Source organism: Cyprinus carpio, chromosome A18 (assembly GCF_018340385.1).
Source record: "Cyprinus carpio isolate SPL01 chromosome A18, ASM1834038v1, whole genome shotgun sequence".
Classification (NCBI taxonomy): domain Eukaryota; kingdom Metazoa; phylum Chordata; class Actinopteri; order Cypriniformes; family Cyprinidae; genus Cyprinus; species Cyprinus carpio.
The window spans coordinates 25001535-25026503 of record NC_056589.1 but is presented as its reverse complement, the minus strand read 5'-3'; the positions used below and the strand labels follow the sequence as shown (position 1 = coordinate 25026503).

The 24969-nt window shown below is 34.5% G+C and overlaps 1 protein-coding gene across 1 annotated transcript in view; it reads right to left on the bottom strand.

The window, feature by feature from the left end:
- The window catches only part of LOC109108892 (SH3 and multiple ankyrin repeat domains protein 3-like), a 225644-nt gene that overhangs the window by 183883 nt on the left and 16792 nt on the right, over window positions 1-24969 (bottom strand). The window contains 1 exon segment of the mRNA XM_042775608.1: window positions 4964-5017. The gene's annotated coding sequence lies outside the window, so the exon portion shown is untranslated.

The following is a 24969-nucleotide window of genomic DNA, read 5'->3' as shown; positions in this document are numbered from 1 at the left end:
TTATTATTATTAAGGTCTTGCCTCACATGAGAACCAATCAAAATAATCTGAACATGTCACAGTATGTATATTAATAATAATAATAAACATTATTAATGTATATATATACTGTATATATAAACTAAAACTAAACTAAAAGCAGCCAATAACCAAAATGGTACTGATATATTGTGCATGTCCTGCTGCCAATCAATACACAATGAACTACATGCTAACATAACCAATGCCAAAACTACTGCAAAACTGAAATGCTTGTGAGATGAAAAAAGTCCAACTATCACTATATTTCAGTGATCAAGTTGCTGTCGCTACTCGTGTACCAGCGTCCATCCCTAACAGCCGCATCTGTTAAAGTTTGCAATATATTCAGGGAACTACATCGCCGACAAGTTTAATTCCAGAGCTGTTACATACTCCACTTGTTTGAAAAGTCTCCAAGGACAGAACAGAAATGAAGGTGAAGGGTAAATAACAGCGAGAGCAGAAAGTGAGGGAGACTGTGATAGTGTGCTGTTCGAAGTGGCTATGACTGCTAAAATGATGCTTAAAAGTTTGTGGTGCCAGAAAACATATTTCATCTCCATTACATCATACCCTGCTGAAGATAGAGATATCTATAGACTAAAACCGGCCATCACAGCCTTTACAACCTCACACACTCACAACACAGACCCCTGCGTTTCCAAACCTGTGCGAATATGTTGTTCTGTGCTAGATTTTACCAAAGCAAATTCTGTATGCAAAACAGGAAATAATAGAAGATTTTGTTGGTGAGGTTATGGGGTTTTAAATCGCGTCCCCCTGCTAGGCAGCTCTACCCAAGATCCTCCTTTGGTTTCTACACAACACAAGATGCTCTGCGGATCGCTCTCACATACAGTCTCCAATGGCTCCCCTTATTTTCAATCCAGCTGTCAAACAAAGTGAATTATTCATGTTCTCACTGTACACTAGGTTTTGCCCACAAACTGAGCAATGTATGCGCATTTTTAACATGGCCAAAGCCTGAGCAATGCCAGGACTAAACATCTGCCCCTAAAAACCCCTTGAGGACTGATCTGGATCAGACCCGGATGTGGATCTAGATCCAGATCTTCAGCTTCACAAATCCCTCTTCACCATAATCCAGACCTCGGGGTCTCTGTAGAGTTGCTGATACCAAATAGCGTGAATAATATTATTAATGTTTTATTTATAACAGCTGGATTCCTTTGATAGCGAATAAAAGTGTCATTTTATTTATGTAAATGTTATCATCTTTCATGTAAAGCCTTGCTTTGCGGATCCATTTACACAACAAAATGCTGTACTTATCAATGTAAGCTGAGATGATGGGTTTTTTATGGCTGTGTTGAAAGATCTTCTGGGGAAATTCAAATATCTTGATGTGTTTCTTTATCCCTTTATCCCTTCTGTATATTTACAGATTGAACACTGAGGATTAAACGGTGTGAAAAAAAAGAATCTGAACACTGAGTACATATCAAAGAGCACAAAACAGAAGCACACCTCCGGCGTCCCATGTGGCAACACGAACATATCACAACAACCTATCTACACACCGGAAATTAATTAAGCGACAATGAGAACATCAGTTAATTAGAATCATACACTATAGCTCATAAAAAGACAAACATGTCTGTGATAATTTGTTATTAGTTGTGCTTTTATATAGTGTACTTAAAAATGAATTTAATTAAATAATTTATTAATTTAACTAATCACCAGGTATTTTCTTCACGCATTTACTCTAAATATTTATTTTATTTAACTATTAATTATTAATTAATTTTTTACTTTTTTATTATTAATATTTTATATATTTTATATTGATAGTGGAACAACTAATTAATATTTATTAAGTACTTACTGATAAAAAAATATTTTTTATTTTATTTCTTTAATCATAATTTTTTTAATTAATACCTAAAATCTAGTTTATATTGATAGTGAAAAAAATTAACTTAATCCCAATAAATCAACAAAATACAAAAATAATAAAAATTCAAAACAACTAAATTTTTATACAACAACAAAAATCCGAAATATAAAAACCATAAAAATCCGAAATATAAAACGCTTTATACAATACTAATTGTGTCAAAGCAGCTTTACAGTGTCAGACATGAAAATAGCTTGTCAATAATGCAAGAAGAAAATACAAAGAGTAATTTTTCCAGCTAAAGTAAGTTCACTGATGATTCAGTGATGTCATCATCATCCTTGTTATGGTCTGTTTATACTTCATGCCACTCTTGAATGAGGCTGTGCCCAATATGGGCCCCAGTCAATAATCTGGACATGATACTGCACTTCATTAGTCTTGCTTCTATTAGAAAGACTGAAAAACACAAACACAGATACTGTAGATAAAGCCTGGTTCTGAGAGTGAGTGAGGTACAGGGCCAGTGCCACTGACAGAGCATGAAAGCACGAGATGCCTCTTATCGGATCAAACAAAGAGCCAATAAGCTTAATGAATTCCAGGTGAGCTGTGAGCCAGCTATTCTCTAAAGAAAGCTGATTGAAATCAGACTGTCATCCTGAATTATCACTTTATTTTAGGGTTCACACTCAGGTAGTGAGAAAAGCTCACCCCACCCCGCTCTGAAACTTCTGCGGCTGAGATGAGGAAGCCACGGCTTTTCAAATTGCTCTGTGCTTGTGTTGTCCACGAATAGTCTCCAGAAGCACACAACCTTATGAAACAGTATCTGCCAATGTAATTCAGGCTCTACACAGTTTATGAGGGGATATTGCTTCTCTAGACATTTCCGCCTCTCAAAAGGAGGATGAAATTTGTGCTCTCCAACACACTTTGAGCTCACACAAACCACAAGCCTAGCAAATCTTTTCTAGCAAATCAAACAGGAACAAAAACAATAAATGTAACCTGATTATGTTTATAAATATGTCCCCACAAGGAGATGGCGGAAATCATTTCAAAGACTTTACACTGGCCTCCCAAAGTAAGACACAGTAAAACCTGAGCTGATTTACAGTTAAAAGCTGTCTCTGCCTGGGACAGCATTCCTAAAACAAGTTACAATCTGATTGGCTGAATTTATGCAATTTCCGTGAGTCAGGGTTCTTTACCAGTCCCCCGAGAATCAAAGACACGTTTACAAAGTACCAGGTTGCTACAGCGAGTATTTCTTAGGAAGAACTAGTTGCTGCTGGACTTTATTTCAAAGTGTTTTATTCAAGATAGTGTCATGTCGAATTTAATCACCACTTTACATGTGTTCTAACTCCTTGCAGGTGAATAATGTCAGGCACAACAGTGGCAATTTCTGGCCAAATGATATTTAAAAGCATCCAACCCATCAGAAGTCCAAAAGCAAAGAACAGTGAAAAGTGAAAAGTGACGTGACATTCAGCCAAGTATGGTGACCCATACTCAGAATTAGTGCTCTGCATTTAACCCATCCGAAGTGCACACACACAGAGCATTGAACACACACACACACTGTGAACACACACCCGGAGCAGTGGGCAGCCATTTTATGCTGCGGCGCCCGGGGAGCAGTTGGGGGTTCGATGCCTTGCTCAAGGGCACCTAAGTCGTGGTATTGAAGGTGGAGAGAGAACTGTACATGCACTACCCATTCAAAGGCAAGCAAGCTAGAGCAAAGCAGCATGCTCCCATCTAAAGAGAATGACACTGGAGAAAGAACACTGTCTGATGGCAAGCTAGAGCAAAGCAGCATGCTCCCATCTAAAGAGAATGACACTGGAGAAAGAACACTGTCTGATGGAGAGGCAAGTGTGTGTGTGTGTGTGTGTGTGTGTGTGTGTGTGTGTGTGTGTGTGTGTGTGTGTGTGTGTGTGTGTGTGTGTGTGTTGAGTTAAGAACAGCTCAGACAGGTTCATTTCATGCTTCCTGCTCTTCCTCTTCTTTGGCTGTTGTGTCAACCCGTGTCCTTCAAGAGCATATATATATATATATATACACACACACACCCACACGCACACACACACACAGTACCACTGGGGATCAGTATATATTATATATATATAGATATATATATAATATATATATACATAGTATCATACATACACACACACACACACACACAATACCACTGGGGATCAGTAATATTGTTTTTCCCCCAAGAAATTAATACTTTTATACAGCAATGATGCATTAAATTGATCAAAAGTGACAGTAAAAATATTTGTAACGTTACAAAAGATTTATATTTCAAAAAGTTATTAATAGAAAATCAGCAAATTAGAATGATTCCTGAAGGATCATGTGACACTGAAGACTGGAGATGAAGACTAATGATGCTTTGCATCACAGGAATAAATAAAAATTTAAAAGATATGAAAATAGAAAACATTTATTTTAAAATGTTATAATATTTCACCATAGAATTGTTTTAACTGTATTTTTAATCACAAAAAAAATCAGGCTTTTCAGCAACATTAAAAAAAAATAATTTAAAATCTTACTGACCCCAAAATTTTTAACAGTGCATACACACACACACACACACACACCAATATGTAGCCTTTAGCAACTGACACCAATAATTTAAATAAATTAAAATAATCGTAAACTGGATTGTGAACTCTAAAAAATCTGTAAAACTTTGAAGGAATTTTTCCATATTTATATTTTACAGGTGTTTTACCAGTATTATGCATTTTATACTGCATTGCATCTTCAACTAAGTTGGGAGATTTATAACCCCATACTGTCTGCCTGGATATTCATACAAACACAGATTCAATTTCTGTTTTCTATCTTTAAACAATCAACTGTGCTTCAGCGAGAAAAAGTCGATATTATTAATGTTATATTGTAAGGAAGAAAATGCTGTAGAATAGCACAAGAACTGTCATAGTGAGACTGTGCACCATCCTTCATGTGGCGTGAGATATTTAGTCTAAGACCCCATATACCAGAGGCACTAGAGTTGCCTGTAACCAAACAGAATACCAAGTGTTTACTTACGCAGTGTTTTTCTGTTCTCAATGTATTCAGCTATTCACAAAGGTGGGAGTCAGACTGAGGGAAAAAGAAAGAGAGAGAGATGAATAAGAGATCCCTGTGGATGCTGCACTGATATTAATGAGAGCCCTGGTTATTATTGCGGCCAATTTCCTCATCCAATCAGATTGTCTGCTTGCAGAGTGCTCAGGGTTTCCCCTTGAAAGCAAGCAGTACATCACAGACCCACAGAGGCTATTGGCTTTTACAGCACCAGTGACCCATCAACCTGAGGACACACACACACACCAGGGAGAGTGTTTAAAGAGAGCTTTAAATGCCAGTGGTGCTCAAAGTGTGAAGACTATCCCTTCTCAAATCTCATTTAGCTCCTCACATTCAGATCTACTGCACGGATACTGTAGGATAATACAGTTGATTATTATAGTTTTTTAATGATTATGTAAAATATTGATCATAAAATATTGTATTATTAATAATAAACATCCGTAAATGAATACCTGTAAATTGTACCTGTAAAAATACATATGACAAAAATATTGATTTTTTCAATGACAAATTATATATAATATAATATAATATAATATTGTAAGTAAAATTCCTATTGATTTTCCTCTTTTCTTTTTCTTTTTAGACACATAAATGAATAAATGTAAATAACTTTCATCATTTCACATTAAGTGCCATTTGACAGTACTGATTAGCAATCTGATTATTGCAAAAGTTTCATCTCATTTTGCAGGGAGGCATCAAAAACAAATCTGAGAACCCCCGATAGCAAGCAATAGAGATCAAGCAACCATGAACTCTTATGAACAGAGACACAGGCTTGTGGATTTCAGCACAACTAGAGCATTGTATTGATCAATCAGAAGCCAAGGCTGGAATTGCTCATTTTATAAATCTCCAGTGAAACTCACACACAGAAAGAGAGCAGGTGGCATTTTAATTGCAGGCTTGTGTAAATAAAAGTAAATCTAATAATCAACTTGGCAAATCCTATTACATAATCAGAAGTATTTTATTAAATTGGAAGAATAGAAATTTATTTCGCTTTAGATATCAGTGGATCCAAATAAGTGTGTGTGTGAGTGAGTGTGTGTGTGTGTGTGTGTGTGTGTGTGTGTGTGTGTGTGTGTGTGTGTGTGTGTGTGTGTGTGTGTGTGTGTGTGTGTGTGTGTGTGTGTTGGTTCTGGCTGGAGTCCCACATCCATGATAAGGTTCTGAGGTGAAATGTGCCCATAATGAGATTAGTAAAAAAAAAAAAAAAACCTCCATAAACTGCAGCCATTCAGGCCAGAAAGAGTAATAGACATACTCTCTCTCTCTCTCTCACACACACACACACACACACACACACACACACACACACAAGGTGTAAAAGCTGTAATAGAAAAAAAGGCCCGTAAAACACGGCTACAGATAAAGATCAGGGCGGAGTATCAAGGTGAAGACAGATTATTAACTGCTACTACATCAATTGTACAACTCAATTAAACATCTGTCAGACTGCAGCATCTGCACATCTCCAGTTCTTTTGTCCAGGAGAATAAGGCCGTAAAATGTATTTAGGCAGAATAATTTAATATTTTGCACTTCAATAATGAACCTCAGGTACAAAATGACAAGAAATATAATGAAGATGTTACAAGAAAATTCACAGTTATTTTTTTTTTTATCTCTGCAGTCAGAGAATGTCACAAGATCAAAGTTATCCTGGTGGGAATGAAGCATTTATTTGACAATGAGCAGTCAATCATATTCTCAAAATACGCATGCTGGGTTTTCTGGAAATTTCCACAATAGGGCAGTAGATCTCAGATGTATGAAAATGGTAAATCGACATGTTCTGATCTCAAGGTTAAAGGAACATTCTCTGTTCAATACAAGTTAAGCTCTATTGACAACATCTGTGGCATATTGCCGGTTAACACTGAAAATAACTTGAATTCGCCTCTCAGCTTGAAAAAGCATACAAAAATTATCTGTACAATATTACATTTACGAAGGAAAGTCTGTAAAAATGCAAACTGCTTTGAAAGTATGGCCATTATACTGTGTGTGTTAATATGAGACTAGTTGATAAAAACAATCACAAGATATGTTCTTATAATATATGTAAGGATAGTAAAAAAAAAAAGACGTAAATGTAGCTATCCACAATTCTCTGTTTACATGTAACAAACTCATATTAAGTGCATATCTAGACCTTCATGCTTTAGACACCTTCACAATGGATTAGTTCTTAACAAAAATATCAATCATATTTCTAGAATATCTTTCCCTAATAGACCCTTGAGAAGCACTATTATAAAAACAGCATTAGTTTCAAGCTGAAATGAGTGTACCTGGTAATCGACAGCATGCCACAGATGTCGTTACTGAACCCAGGTCATTGCTTACAAAATGCACCATATCAGCTTTTCCTTTCCGAAGGAAAAATGGAAACTCTGCATTTTCTGTGGCACCTTCATTGGAATCTAATCATGCACCATATATTATTGCAAACATTCGAGGAAAATACCTGTGAAGTCACAAACGCAAACATGAAAAAATCATGGTAATTTATGTGAATAAACAATTATAAATAAACAAAGCACTGCGACTCACTTGGGATAGAATTTTTAATTTGCTTTTGAGTTTATTTTTCTTCAATAAAAGCAACTTTATATTTTGCATTAGATATTTTAGTTTTCACTGTTGGATTACTATATAGTGCTATTGCCTTTTTCTATGTACAGCACATTCAGTGTTCTAAAAATGCATTGCCTTGGCAAGTGTTTCTACTGTTGTATTTTGTTTTCACATTTTTCCACTTTCATTTGAACCAACAGATTTCAAGCATTTTAAATCATGGCAGAGCCTCCAGCTTAACAGCTCCCAGAAAAAAAAAATCTAACTACTAAAAAAAATAGACATTAACACTATAACTGTTCACTTAACCATACTGACTAACTTCCCCCATTCACGTGTATCCTCCATTTGAAACTTATCTCAGGTGTTAGGTATCCCAAACAATTTCCTTTAACCACACAAACACAGACTCGCCTTGCTTGTACAGTAAAGCATGCCTAAATACCTTTAACTTGCAAGACCAATAATCTATAGCACAATCTTTGGGACTGTACAGTGCAAGCAGCCACCAAGGCATTTATGGATTCAATTAAATCCCAAATTGATTTTGTAAGTGGCCAAGCAATTAGGAGTGGACTTCTGCCTCAAATGGTGCATGGAGCACCGGTGGCTTTGATCTCGGGGAAAACGGAGCCAAAAACCAAGCACATACGACAAGACTGATGCTCATCTGCCTTTCATGTTTTAAGTATGTGACTTATCTGTGACAAAAAGCCAAAGATTGAAGCCAACTCACAACTTTTCCTTCGCCTGGCACAGATACTATTTGAATTTCAAGACAAAGAAGTTAAATTGAAATAGAATTGAAATAGATTGAGTATAAGACAAATAGACAGAATGAAAGAACTATCAAAATACCGACTGACAGACAGAATTATAGTACACAAAAATAGAACGATCGAACAGTAGATAGAATGGTGAATAAAATTATTTACAGTAGATGATAAAATGAATGACAGAAAGAACACCACACAGAACACAGATACAGACAGAATGATAGATACTTTAGAACAACAAAACGACATACAGAATGATAGATAGAATGATAGAATAATAGAAAGAATTAAAAAACAAACAACAATGATAAAATGATTGAATGATAGAATGATATATAGATAGAATGATAGATATAACAACAGAACGATAGAACGATAGATTATTTTTATTTTTGATATTTTTCAGCTCATTTACTTGGAAATCAGTGCAAAAGTGGCCACTAGCCCTTCCTACTACTACTTTTCAAAGTAACAGGCCATCACCTGCAGACTCGAGATGGCCAGAGCCGAGCGCCGCCGCTAGAAAATGAAGTCTTCATGTGGTGCAGTCAATTCAGAATGCATTGTACATACGCTACCTTTCAAACACACTTCATTCACACACTTTAACTCCAGAGGACACGGCTGCCTTTCCAAACAGACCAATAACAGCTCAGAGTCACGTCCTTAGCGGAGCTCAACCAGATCAATACCACACGGGGCTCCACACAGAGTGCTCATTCTTCTCACCCTCACGTAATGATCTAACACTCGCTCCTCGACGGAGAGGTGGAGGGGAAAAATGAGAGGTTCCTCCTCTCCACGCTCCCGGTGGAAGAAATTAGGCAAGTAAGCAATAGGATTTGAAAGGCTATTGTTGTCAGCATGGGATCTGTTTCAACAGAGAGACCGAAACAAAATAAACTGCTTATTACTCTGCACTGAGGACCCTTGGAAAAGCAGCATGGCGAGAACACCCGCAAACAACAGGCTCACATTTAAAAACTGACAGAAAGACACACAACAACTGGCTTTCATTGAACATCTACTGTACATATCAGCATTCATGGAAGATATTTACTCTCTAAAATAAACGATTGCACTCTACTTGTATCACAGGGTCAATAGAAAGTCGCACTAGATGCAGAAACAGCAACAGTGGGGCTTTCACGAGCACAGTTATCAAAACGTCATCCGTGATGTAAATCTACAACAACAACAACCTCTGAATAAGTCCATTTATTATTCCTTTAGTTGATTTCAGGAATAAATATTTGTAAAAATAAATGCTGATCATTTCAGTTAATACATTAAAAAAAACAAACAAAAAAAAAACATACTTTTTAATCTTTTTAGAGGTAGCATGAATGCAATCCAATAATCTACCTTAAACAAAAAATACAAATATATATGAACTATTTAAAATGTAACTGGTTCTGAATAAGTTCATGATTCCCATTCTTATAAATAAGCAGAAAGGACTGTGGGTAGCTAACAAGTACAGCATCCATAACACAGAACCTGGATGAGACAGGCCAAAAAAGACTTCAGTCACTGTCAAATTAGCATATTCTCATGAACTAACAACACGATTCTGATAATGAGAATGTGTCAGCGTCATTGTCAAGTGCACTGAACAATACTGACACATAGCATCAACCAGATCCCTCAAGAAAGCAGATGATGCTCTTTATGATGTTCTCTAGAGCTCTATTTCATTTTGACCAAGATCACATAAAGAATGGCGGTTTAAACCAATCTTAAAGCAATAGTGGCAGGACATGTTGATTAGTATGGAAGTTGTGTTCATGCAGACTGAGCGGAGAAACTAAATCTGACCTTGCAGGCACACTGCTTTAATCAGACATTAATTAGCAGATGAGCTCTGACGAGCTTTCCCCCTCTCATCCTCTTGTGGGTGCTGCTCTGGCATATTGTGGGGATGAAATGAATGCAGAAAGATGCACACACACACACAAACACAGTGATGATATATGAGCTAGGATATAAGTGGGGCTAACAAACATTCAAGATTTATTTAACACTCCAATAGAAATTCATTAGAACACTGGTGGAGCGAAACATCTACTTAATGAAATTAAAATCAAATACAGATAAGCAAACAAGCAAAAAGCTTCTGAGATCGCATTCACGCCATGGCAGCCATATACTGTACATATACAGTGGATACTGGATACAATAACAAATGAATAAAAAACAGCTATAAAAGTAGTTAAGAAGAAAAGAACAGCATTTATTCAAAATAGAAATCTTTTCTAACAATATAAGTCTTTACAATAATTAAAAAAAAATCAATTAAACACGTCCTTGCTGATTTTTTTTTAAATACCCATACTTTTGAACAGTAGTTTATATTGTTACAAAATATTTCTTTTTTAAATAAATGCTATTCTCTCTCTCTCTCTCTCTCTATCTCTCTCGCTTTCATTTTTACTTTTTATTCAACAAAGAATCCTGAAAGAAGTTTCACAGGCTCCTAAAAATATTTAGCAGCACAACTGTTTCCAACATTATTAATAAAACAACATATTAGAATGATTTCTGACGGATCATGTGCCACTGATGACTGGAGTAATGATGCTGAAAATTCAGCTTTGCCATCACAGGAATAAATAATATTTTTAAAGGGCAATAATATTTCACAATATTACTGTTCTTTTCTCTGTATTTTTGATTGAATAAATGCAGTCTTGATGATCATAAGAAACTTCTTTAATCATACTGATCCCAAACTTTTGAATGGCAGTTCAAATATATATATATATATATATATATATATATATATATATATATATATATATATATATATAAATATTATATTATATTATTAAGATATATATAATAAAATATTAAAGACATTTTATTTTAAAAAATAAATGTTATAATTACAATGTTATTAAACAGATTCATTTGTTTTATTAAATAAATGTTATCACAATTATATGTTGTTTTATACCCACTACTATATTACAATATTTATAATAAAATATTAAGGACAGATTTTAATCATCAAATTCTTATTAGGTTTTGTGTCAGACTCATACCTACTATTACATTTCTATATTGTGGACAGTAAAAATTGCCGTGCTAAACAATCAGAACCTAGAATCAAAACTCTCCCTTTAATAAGGCATCTGCTATATTGTAATATACTATATATCCAAGCTTCATTAAAAAAGTATTATCATAATGATATACCCGAGAGACATCTGCTCTCACCTGTCTCATTACAGCACATACACATCACAGAGGGTCCTGATGGTGAGCTGCTGGTGAGCTGGATCTAGCAGCTGTGTACCTGGGTCCCACTTGTACAGACCACGAGCTAATTATAGAGAATTATTAAGATTTATCAGTCTCAATCTCTCTCGTTCTCAAAGCCAATGATCTCATCAACCCCTTTCTTCTCAAAGTTAATCACCAAACTGACTTTTGACTTAATTGCTCACATAAAAGTCTCACTCAAACAAATACACAAACTGGCAAATACAAACACAACTAGAACATTGCTCCCAATGCATTCTAGTAATATAACTGGATCATGATTAAAACTGCAGAAAAGTGCATGAGTGTATTTAGATTACTTGTTTCTTCATTCAGTGAACTGTTAATGTAATGATATACATGCACACATACAGTGTCCTCCAAAAGTTCTGAAAGGCCCTAGGCAAAGATGGTTTTTGAAAGATATTAGCATAAATCCTTACCATTTAGTGATGACTTTGCATTGATAAAAGGCTTTGAAACTACAAAACATACTTTATGAAATAAAAATGTTATGCATTCGAAACTTAGAAATCGTAAAATGCTACGGGTCATAAGCTATAAAATACCAGATTTATTACAAACTGCGATCTCACTGGTTTGCTGTTCTGTCAACCAATCAGTAAAGTTACACTACCATTCAAAAATCTGGAATAATAAAGATTTTGTCATGCTTTTGAAAGAAGTTTCTTATGCTCACCAAGGCTGCATTTTTTTCATTAAAAAATACAGTAATATTGTGAAATTTTTAATGAGATAGATAGATATGGTTAGATATAGTGTAAGTAATCAACACCACTCCGGTCCATCAGTTAATGCCTTGTGAAGTGATAAGCTGTGTGTTTATAAGAAACAAATAAATCATTAAGTCGTTTGAACTTCAAACCTTAGTTTCTGGGCAAAATATGGGTCCGTAATCCATACCACTTCATCCAATGAAATCTCTTGTTGTCCTCTCACATCAAAATCCACCAACATTTTTGTTTAGAATTATTTTAGACGGTTTTCACTTGTAAACAGGGCTTGATCTGTACATAATTCTCTCCTGATTCAGGTTAAATTATGTTTTCATTGCAGAAAGCAATATTATTGATAGAGGACTCAAATTTCACCTGGAAGCAATGGTTTGAAATTAAAAAAGTGTTAATCATAGATTTCTTTCTTACAAACACAAAGCTTTTCACTTCACAAGATGTTAATTGATGGACTGGAGTGGTGTGGATTACTTGTGGATTATCGTGATGTTTTTATCAGCTGTTTGGACTCTCATTCTCTGCATGAATGAGGATCCATTGGTGAGCAAGTGACGTAATGCAAAATTTCTCCAAATCTGTTCTGATGAAGAAAACAAACTAACTGATCCATAACACTGTTCGATAAAATTAATAGTTTATACTTAAAGGGTTACTCCACCGCAAAATGAAATTTTTGTCATTAATCACTTACCCCCATGTCGTTCCAAACACGTAAAAGCTTTGTTCGTCTTCGGAACACAATTTAAGATATTTTGGAAAACCGGTAGGCTTGAGACTGTCCCATAGACTGCCAAGTAAGTTACACTGTCAAGGTCCAGGAAAGTATGAAAAGCATCGTCAGAATAGTCCATCTGCCATCAGTGATTCAATCGTAACATTATAAAGCAACAAGAATACTTTTTGTACACAAAGAAAACAAAAATAACAACTTTATTCAATAATTTCTCTGCTCTGTGTCTCTCCAAATTAGCGTAGTGCCATTTTGGCAAGTCTCAAGACAGTCTCATACTGGTTTTCATTCAAAATATCTTAAATTGTGTTCTGAAGACGAACAAAGCTTTTACGGGTTTGGAACGACATGGGGGTAAGTGATTAATGACAAAATTTTCATTTTGGGATGGAGTATCCCTTTAAGAAATTTAACATTACTGTTCTAGAATGTTTTATTCCTTTGAATGTGCCATTCAAAATCAAACTGACAAGTAATGATGTCACATTGTCTCTGATTGGTGTCTCTACATTGTAAACATGCTCTCGCAATACAGTTCAACCCTAGCAACACCTGAACACCTTAGCAACCTTGAAAAAAATTTTGCTTAAAATCACTCAGAAGACAGAGAACTTCTATTTATTGTGTTTGCAATAGATTAACGTTTAATGTTCATGGCCAAAAAAAAAGGTATTACAATGGCCCCTTGTCCAAAAAACAAAGTAATACCATGGTACACTTTGGCACTTTTAGTGTTCAATTTACTTCTCTCAGAAATAAATTAACAAAAATTAAATGTGTTAAAAAGTGTTAAATCAATTCTGTTTTCTAGCTTAGTACTTGTTTTTACTTAAGTTATAAAAGTGTCTGTTTTCCAGTTCATCTTAAATGCACATTACTTAACAAAGTGCCTGACCATTTACCATTACAATCAGTGCTGTCTGCAACCAGTTTACTTAAAACGTCAAAAACAAACATCCGTCTCTCTCACCTCTCAACGAGCGCTGACAGAAAGAGCTAAAAAAACACAATTAGCGCTGAAGAGCGACTAGCAGCTCTATTATGCAGAAATGCTAATCCATTTCCCACTGAGGCGGCCGTGTTGGGACAATTAACAAGTGGAGGGTGTAATTCCTGTGTTTGATATTGAGATTTTGCAGAGGAGGGACTTTAATCAAGATCAACTGCTTTAAAGCAATCGGGCATTTGCCTTGTTTTGTCCGAACGTTTCACTTCATGGCTCTCTAGGGTTTTTCTCAGGAAAAAAATAATAAAAGAGTAATTGTATCTGTCTTCTTCCTTTACTAACACTCCAGCCAGTTCAAATGTACAGTAACAATTTAAATGGGAAGTCTTAGCTGATACTGTACAAATCAGAAAGCTAAAAAAAACTGATGACATAATTTATTCATCCAACCCCATAGGAAAGAAAAATCACAAATGAGCAGATGAACAGATATCAACAAAGTCTTAAAAGCATAACTCACCCCAAAATGAAAACCATGTCATGATTTAGTCGCGCTCAAGCTGCTCCAAACCTATATGAATTTTTTTTTTCAGCTGTTGAACACAAAAGAAGATATTTTGAGGAATGTGGGTAACCAAACATTTGAGGGTAGCCATTGACTTCCATGAAAAAAATACTATGGAGGTCAATGTCTACCCTCAACTGTTTGGTTACCAACATTCTTCAAAATCTTAACAAATATAATTCACAAAAGAAAGAAAACAAAAACAACTTTTTTTGGGTGAACTATCCCTTTAAACTGCATTCAAAAGTCAGAGATCTCAATATAAACTTAATCATGCCTCGCAAACATTCCCAAGATCACATTCTTTTTTTAGCTCTGTACTCATTTCTGAGAAATTAGGAGACCAAACAGTTGCTGGTAGCCATTGGCCGTAGTATCTTATTTTTTTTTTTTTCAATGGGCTCCAGCAACTGTTTATCAACATTCTTCAAAGTATCTAAAGAAACTCATACAGGCTTGGAACAACTTGAGGTTGAGTAAATGATGACAGAATTTTCATTTTTGTGTGAACTATCCCTTTACGTGTCCAGAGCTATGAAATGGCAACCTCCGAGCAATATTTTCCTCTAGGATGTTTGTTTTGGCTAGTTGAATAAACTTTGAATAAAGAGGCCAAAACCCAGTCTGAAGTGTCCCTGACACTGAAGCTGTAAGTAATAAGGGTCAGTGGGTAATGACTGTCGAACTCACTCCCCGGGGCTTGTAATGTCTATACAGTAGTCTGCTTATGACATTCACAACACTCAGTGTTACAGGGCACAACATTAAAATCATCTTCTGCTGTGCACAGGTTCAAACCTCGCTCGGAGCACAGGCCAGTGCACTATTAACTGCTCCCTCCCTAAGGGCCGTTTGAGGGGATGGGGCTTTTAACTCAGTCTTTATAGAGGAGTCTGTTCAGATGAGTTATTAAACCTTTCTGATTTCTTTCAGCACTCCCATCTTCATGCTTTTCTTCAGCAAATTAAAGAGTTACAGCAAAGCGAAGGGCACTAGTAAGTCAATTACATGTTAAATTACTTTAATGCATTTACCCTCTCTCTTTCTCTCTATATGCATATATCAATATTTGACACTATCATTCCAAAGTTGCTGAAAATTCAAGTTTGCTATCACAGGAATAACTTGCACTTTAAATATATATAAAAATATAAATATATTGAACAGAAACTTTAAATTGTAATAATATTTCAAAATATTATTAAATAAAATATAAATAAACGCAGCCCTGAGTGACTTTATGAGGGAAATAAAATGATGCTTTTATTCAGCAAGGCATTAAATTGATCACAAATGACAGTAAAGTCATTTATAATACTGCAAAAGATTTCTCTCTCTCAAATAAATTCTGTTCTGAACTTTTCTATTCATCAAATGATTCCACAAAAACGAACAAAAATAAAAGAAAAATTATCCACATAAATAAGAAATGCTTCTTGAGCAACAATCAGCATACTGTGAAACTAAAGACTGGAGCAATGATTCTGAGTAATAATTTACACTTTAAAACAATATATTTTAGAAAATATTAAATATAAAAAAAATGTAAATACATTTCTAATATATATATAAAAAAATTCTAAAATATATTAAAATAATAAAAATATATTAAAAGTTATTTTAAATTGTCATAATATTTCACAAATACTATTTTACTGTATTTTGATCAAACAAATGCAGCCTTTGTGAGCATAAAACAATCTGCGAGACAAAAAAACAATTGTTACTTTTAAATAAGTTTTAAAAAATATTATTTTATATAAGTGAGGATGTTCCCAAAAGATGGTTTTGTCAAGTTTAGTTCACTTCTTGAAACAAAATTATCCCTAAAAATTGGTGAAGTATGCACACACACACAGACAGAATGACAGTCATTTCCATTTTCCTCTCTCATTCACTGTTTCTCTTTCTATCTCTCTTTTTCCTATTACGAAGGCTGGACTTTGGTACAGTTATTTAATTTAAATGCCATGTAGTCATGTTGAGATGGATGGAAGTAATACCACTGATAATGGCTTTGATAATGAAAGACTCTTAATCCGAAAAGACCAAGAACTTGTGTGTTTTTGAAGCGAGAGACCAGCCACCAGCTCAGTGGATGAGTTGAGTGTGAATGTGCCCGAGTATGTTTATATGCTGCAAATGGAATATTTCTCAGACTGCTGGATTTCTGAAAATTTATAAGTATGACGAAAAGACCACTCAATCCTGCTGCACAGAGAGAGAGGCCTAATGTGCTTACAGAGCCATGCATTCATTAATGTCTAAAACAGCAGAAAGACCATTCTCAGCTTCAGAGGGGGAACCGAATCAATTTATTTCTATTACATTTATTAGCATTAATTCACACAGTTGAACAGGCTGGACAAAGCCATTTTCTCTTGGCATAACCAGTCCCCAAAAGGAACAGAAGAGGAACAATAAAACAGAGATGATTATGCAAATTGTACCAACAGGTATATCAAATAAAAACTATGAGAAACATAATAGATCAGTTTCAAAGTCTAGCAAGCTGCCCAATAATTCTGTGCATGATGGGGTTTTTTATGTTTCATACAAATATCATCACATCTAGGGTAGTTATATCATCATACATGGCTATGCATTAACTACACATAACACAACAATCTATTGAATTTTGAAGTGCACTGCCTCATGAGTCTCCAGGCTCTTCAGTGACTGATAGCTTCCTGACCAATAAGCATCACCCTCCAGTGGCCTCCATCAGTGAGAGTCAGAGGTTGTGAAGCAGGTCATGTTTGCCTGACGCGTCCAATGGCATTTCTATGGTGACGGCTTGTTAGAAAGGGCTGTCAGGCTGGTGTGACGCAGCCCTGTTCCACCACTGAACGCTGTCTTGCCCCATTTAATGCCCTTTCTCTCAGTCTAACGCTGCTGACATGCAAACTCTCCCATGGCAACCAATTTAGATGCCTCGGAAAAATCCATTTATCAATTAATAATGCCTAATACTTGACAGAAGGATACCAAGTGTTTGAATTCCTGCTTGATGTGAAGCGCCAAATGCCGAAAGTCTTTCAAAAAGAGACACATGCCACAAAATGAATCAAAGCGGTTTATCCTTACAGTTCAGGCATCATTTGCTCAATCTTCTTCTTCTGTGGAACGCAAAAGTGAAAATCTATCAAAATTAAACAATTAAATTAAATTAAATTAAATTAAATTAAATTAAATTAAATTAAATTAAATTAAATTAAATTAAATTAAATTAAATTAAATTAAATAAATTAAAATTAATTAAAATAATTCATTTAAAAATTAATGTACTGTTAACGCATGAATTCTGAATTAGAAGAGCAAATACAGAATAGATCAGAATCACAATATTTCTTGGTGTTTAACAGACAGGCTGTGCAAAACTCAATCAGAGTCAAGCTAAATAATTCACAGCCAAAGGAAGCCCCTTCACCACACTTTCCCATCACTCTCTCTCTCACACACTACTTCTGTGTGTCTGTCTTTCTCTCCAAAGAGCACATCAGAAACTCACTGTCACACTGCGATCTGTCAAGCACCTTCTACAGTCCACTAGCCACTACTGAGGCTCTCCATCAATGTAAAGAGATGCAAAAGCAACTTTTGTTACATCTGCCAATGGACAGTAAATGTAGAAATATTACTTCTTGTCTATGATATCCTGTTCCAAATCTATAAGCACAGATAGACAGAGACAGACATTCAGACAGACAAGACGAGACAAGAATAAGAATAAGCTTTGATTTGGGTTTCAGATGTGTGGAAGATGTTACTTGCCCAAATAAATAATAATAATAAATATAACTGCACACTCTCTTAAGTACTGTTTATTAGTTACCAGTGTTTTGGCAAAACAAGTACCCCTGGTCAAGGTATGATTTCTTACCAAGTGGAGAACAATATAAATAAGGGTAGTAATCATGCACATGTGAAGATAATGGTACATGTATACTTTGATATTCTGTTTTGTTAATGTTATGAGCATTTGTGATGTAAATGTATTTATTTATTGATTTTTTTTATTGATTTTTTTAGATTTATGCAAGAGTTTACATTTTGTTTTACGAAACGTTGGTAACTAATAAACAGTGCTTAAGAGAGTGTGCAGTATTTTTTTCTTTTTTTAGTTTGCTTGCACGTCAAAAAGGTGTGCATTTGTTTTATTACTTTATTCATCAGATTACTCATTTCATTACTCGGTAACACTTTACAATAAGGTTCCATCAGTTAATGTTAGTTAATGTATTAACTAACAGGAACAAACAATGAACAATACATTTATTACAGTATTTATTAATCTTTCTTAATGTCTCAAGGTTAATGAAAATACAGTCATTCATTGTTAGTTCATGTTAATTCACAGTGCATATGTTAAAAAACAGTTGCTCTCTGACCTCTTTGACTGTCAGTGGCTGCACAAATGCAGTACAATTACATAAGATAACCCACCAGCCGGCATGTCATTTGACCTTTATCTCTATAGATAGAGAAAAAGACAATGAAAGGAAGTCACTGAGTTATTGTAGAAAAAAAGAAGAGGAGCTTATTAAAACTGCCAAGACAGACAGAGCGGTGTACAGAGAATACAATACATAAAATGAATGACTGGATACCAGACCGAGTGAGAAAATGACAAAGGAACACAAGAGAGAAGAGTAAAGATGGATATAATGGGCCGAGCAGAGAACAGCACTTTATCCTTTCATAATATTCCAGTCTGTTTGTGTGAAAGTGAAGTCAGAGATGACGGCATGACAGAACACACACGTCTAGCACATCGTCAAACACACAAACATACACACTTGCACAAATATTCATAATCCAGAGTAAGCCGTCTGTGATGTGAAAATACTGGGGAGGAAATGAAAGTTTCTTCTCGAGACTTTCCTAAACAGAAAGCCGTCAAAACGAGACACTAACATGAGACATGCTGACAGGGCCTGCATTCAATGTGCAGGCGAGTAGGAAAGCTATAGAAATGTATACAACAGAGCGCACAATGGTGATATTTCATTGCTTGTTTTTATCAGGCTCAACCCAGCAGCTTTATTACTTCTTACCCTGATCCTGGAGCTGTGATTGAACCTGAGAAATTCAACCTGTCTAAGAAAACTTGACCTTCACCCCATTCTAGGAAACCTGATCGATTTCAAGAAAGTCTTCTAACAAGGCAAGTGAGTTTTCTAGATACACTACTGTTCAAATGTTTGGGGTCAGTCATTTGTTTTTAAGGTAATGATACTTTTATTCAGCAAGGACACAATAAATTAATCAAAAGTGACTGTAGAGACTTATGTTGTTATAAAATTATCTCAAACAAATGCTGTTCTGTTGAACCTGAGAAAAAATGCATCGCTGTTTATCCACAAAAAAAATAATAAGCAAAAAAACCATATAATACTATAATAACAACAAAAAATTCTTCATCATCAAAATATCAAAATAAAAATAAAAATAATTAAATTATTCAAATTTTTGAATGATCATGTGACACTGAAGACTGGAGTAATGATGCTGATAATTCAGCATTGCATCACAGGAATAAATTACAGTTTAAAATATATTCAAATAGAAAAAGTTGTTTTAAAATGTAATAATATTTCACAATATTACAGATTTGATTGTATTTTTAATGAGATAAATGCATCCTTGGTGAGCATAAGAGACTTCTTCAAATAAATAAATAATACATACGTACAGAAAAATATATTTCATGCAAATAGATAAAAAATAACAATAATAAAAACAAAAAACAACTTCCAAACAAACTTAAGACAATAAAATTACATTTCATTTCACTTTCACTTTTTTTCATACAGCATAAAACTATTTTAAAAATAAAATTCTATATTTTTCTTCATACAGTATAAAAGGGTTTTTATATTTATGTTTTAATATCCAAATGTTAATATGAAGAAGAAAAAACTTTTAGATATTAATATCAATCTACATATGTGATGGACATCAGTTATGCTCATCTTTAGTATTTCTGCCGAAGGCATCTGGAGTAAAACAGCTCAATATTTAACACATTCAAAAGGCCTGAATTGGAAGCAACGCAACCTGTTTTACAGAATACAGATGTTTATTGTGCATAACCTCTATTCAAGGAGGTGCAATCGCGTTCTCTTCACAAAGAAAACTCAATCTCTTCTTGTGTGGAGGATTTCACCTGTGTTTGATAAGCATCATTCCAACCACGGTTTCAGACCACCAGTGTAAAAAACAGGGTTAAAAAACTTTAAATCTAGTGAACTGATGCGCAACAGTGCATCAAAAGGTTCTTAATACTAATAAGATATGTCGTGTTATTTCAGGAAGAACTTTAGACTAAACTGACACCCTTGAGAGAGAAGCTTAGTTTGCTGTTAGCAGCTAAATTGAACTTCAATCTAGCTGCTCAACATATTAAGGTGTAAATGACGGACCTGAAGGGCGTTCTGCAGTTATCTAATGCAACAATTCTGTCGGCACCATCCTGATTATATCGTTTTCAGCAGAACTGAGCTCAGCGCACAGAAAATAACATTACAGAGGAGTTTGGGCGTCCTCACTTGTTTCTGCAAAATGAAGAGACAGCAGAATAGTGCAGTGAGGAAGGAAGAGGAGGACAAGAGTGAGATGATGATGGAAAAGATCCGTAGATTGTGAGATAGTGTAGCTTTCAGAAATAATCAGATCTACTATGGAGGGAGCCATTATTGGCTTAGGGTGCATCATTTCTGAAGGTAGGAGCAATTTTCTTCATGTTTTCTCTGGTTTCTCAATGTGACCTGCATTCTCATCACATCTGCAACACCTGTGTATGTTATTCTGCATTTTCTTCAATTCCCTGCTGGAATAAACTCATTAAACAGCATTGTTTGTGTTAAACAGACACAAACCGGGGCTCAACAGTCGAAAATAATAAAATGTAAAATTAAAATGAAAAATTAAAATACAAATATTTAATTTTGTTATTTTAAAATGCACTTAAACATTGTTAAAAAAAATGTGTAACCATCAAAACTGATCAAAAAAAATAATAATACAAAAATAATACAATTTAAAATTTAATAAAAAAATAAAATAAAAATGCATTTAAATATATATATATATATATCTTTTTTTTTTTTTTTTAATATGTAACTTCATCAAAACTTTTAACATCTATTGATTCATTACATTTTTTATATTTGTAAAATATTTTAATTAAAAAAAAAAATGCTAACATTAATCACTGGTCCGACCAAAAAGTTTACATTATAAGCAAGACATTTTACATCTCTGTGGTTCTTAGCCCAAACTCACTGCAGTACTAAAAAAAAAAAAAAAAAAAAAACACAGAAAGAAAGAAAGAAAGAAAGAAAGAAAGAAAGAGGCTGTACTAGTGACTAGTGTCAAGCTTATGATAATAAATCATACAACAGCTGATGACTGTGGGACATTAGTGTCATAAAAGGCCAGATTATAATGACTTACTCTTCAAAGCTTCTGTAATCCTGGATCCCAACCAAAGTCTACAATACCTGCAGAACTGCATCAGTACCCATTTATCTTGGTTGCTGCAGAGTCTCCCAAAAGTATTTAATGTAAAATAATGCTTTTTGAAGCCATATAATGGTAGATATTACATCTACCAGCATGGGACTAACTGCTACCTCTTAAACTCAACATTATCAAGCAACCAATCAGTTGCTTGATTCAGTTGCAGTAAATTATTTCTTCTTATTTATATTTATATGTTTCACCTTTATCTCATTTATATAGAGCAATTTAAGTAAAAGTGACACAGCTCACCTCACTTTACAGGCAAACTCATGTCATATTAAGCATAATAATTTTTATTCTTGGTCAAATGGAAAAACAAGTACTAAATGAAAAAAAAAAAAAAAAAAAAAAAAAAAAAACTTAAATAAATGAGCCGCCAATTTCAACGTAACCTAGCCTCATTTTGATGTTAATTTAATTTATTTATTGTTGTTTTTTTTCCATTGCACAGTTGGAAATAGATGAGTTCAGTATAGCAAAGACTCTATCAGTCTTATTAGTCACAGCTGAAGCTATTTCAGTTATAGTGAGACCACCTAGAGCGCACAACCCAAGGCTGACTTCCAACCAAAAGCAGCCCAGTATTATTACAAACATACAGTTCTCTCCTTCCTCTCATTCTAGCGTCACATGCTGTGCACAAATCAACCCGTCTCAATCATGCTCAACCATTTTCTCACAACAAATGACTGTGTGTGCATATTATTCACACTAATTAGTCGGCGTATGAATAAACTGACGTCATCTGAAAGAAATATGGCCGCTGTCATTTTGTTCTCATTTTGATCTGTCACACTCAGTGTGAAAGAACAAAAAAAGATGAATTAACAAAAGACCAATGCATTATTCTCCAAAATGCAAATGAAAGAGAAAGAAAGTGCACATTTGAGCGATCTCCTGCAGTACATAGCAAAAAAAGGAGAAAAAACTATGCCTCAATCCATCAGTTAAATAGCTCACTATTCTACTCTAGTCTTTTCTGAAATACAAAATCTAAATGGTATGATCTTTGTTCCTTATTTATCCCTAAATAGTGCATATACAGTAAGTGCATTAAAGGTACATATTAGTACTTTAAAATTACATATTAGTACCTAAACTGCAGTAGCTTTTGAAAAGGGCTTAGTGTACCTTTTTTGTAAGAGATACTAAGATACTATTGTACCTTTAGCACTGGTAATTTTTTATAGCAACTTAATTTATCCCACTTCAAAGTTACCACACTATCTAGCGATCACCATCACTGAGTGTGAAGTCACATGTCCTGACCGATGACTATGTCTTGTGTTCATTTTTGGGATCATTATGGCAGTGGATCATCAGATTTTGGTCTGTGAGGACACTTTGTATGAGGTTAGATTAATCATTTATGATGATAATAATTTACACATTTGCTTTAGGGAGACAAGACTGTATTACAGCAGTGTGACACATAGGAATTAATTTGACGTTTTTTATGTGTGTGTGGTACATCAGGAAAGAAAGAGAGCAAAGTTTGGTGACTCATTAGTTCTGACATCACCTGCAAATATATTATTCAAAGAATGAGCATATCAGTCCAGGTAGAGTACAACCTTAATGTGATCAAAGTTTCATGCCCATTTAGTATTGCCAAATACTAAATTGCTTACACACTTACACACCTGTTGGCCCAAATGTACACTTCAGTAAAGGCAAAAGTAAAATATTTAACTAAATTGATTTGTATTATGAAATTTTCTTAAATGTTATGTTTAAATATGCATATTAAGCATTATCTAATTAAATATGCTTACAATTGCATAAATGTCCAGCACAGACATCTGATCATCAGATAAAGTCAGGTTCAAAATTCTTGTTTCATTTTGTTGGTTATCAGACAAGAATTCAACATGTTTTTAATCGCTCCATAAATCAGAAAATACTCATTAACAGGTCGATAACAGGTTTTTAGGAAGAAAATGTGAATTATATATCAGGTGATTAATATATGAACCAACCTAACACCTAAAACATACAAAACATACAGAAAAAAAAAATAAAAGTGTAAAGCTGGTTTATGTAAGTGCGACTGAAGAAGGAGATTTCTGGCTCAGTGCATTAGAAAAAAACTCATTTCGAGAAAACTGCATTTAAAAATAAGTATCGTAATTGGAATCTACAGATGCAAATAGATGAAGTGTAATAAAATAAACACTTAGATGTGTCTTTTGAATGTTATCAGAAAAAGAGTCAAAAATTTACCAGTTCCTGATAAAACAACGGTTACTTGCCTTTAGAAAGTCTGAATATCATTGAATTACATAATACAAAATCAAACTATGTGGTGTCTGCAAACAAATGATGCTAGACTCTTTTCTTAGAGCTACTTTATTTTTCTAAGTCATGTTTGCAAGACATTTATCCATCTGGTTAACCATCTGGCACTTTTAAAGCCCTGTTCACACTGACAGCAACTTGCAAAGACAAACCAAGCAGAAGTGAGAGTCAATGGCCGCTGGCAACACGATATGGCATGTCCAACAGCTTGACGAAGCAGAGAAAAGTTTAACTTCATGCAAATTAGCATCAACTTGATGCATCAAGCTCATATGAGCTGAATCTATTGTTACTGTGAGTGATTTGACTATTCTATTTGTCTGTGCTCACGTATAGCAATATAATAAAAATCAGGAACAGCCAGGAATCATCAACATTCTGAGTCAGTTTGATTTGCACATTTCAAATCATTTTGCATTTTATGTTGCTGTAATTTATAAACAAAGGCATCTTAATATACACACTTCTCCACTATATAGGTGAAAAAAAGAGTCTGTGAAAAGAGAAGTGTGTC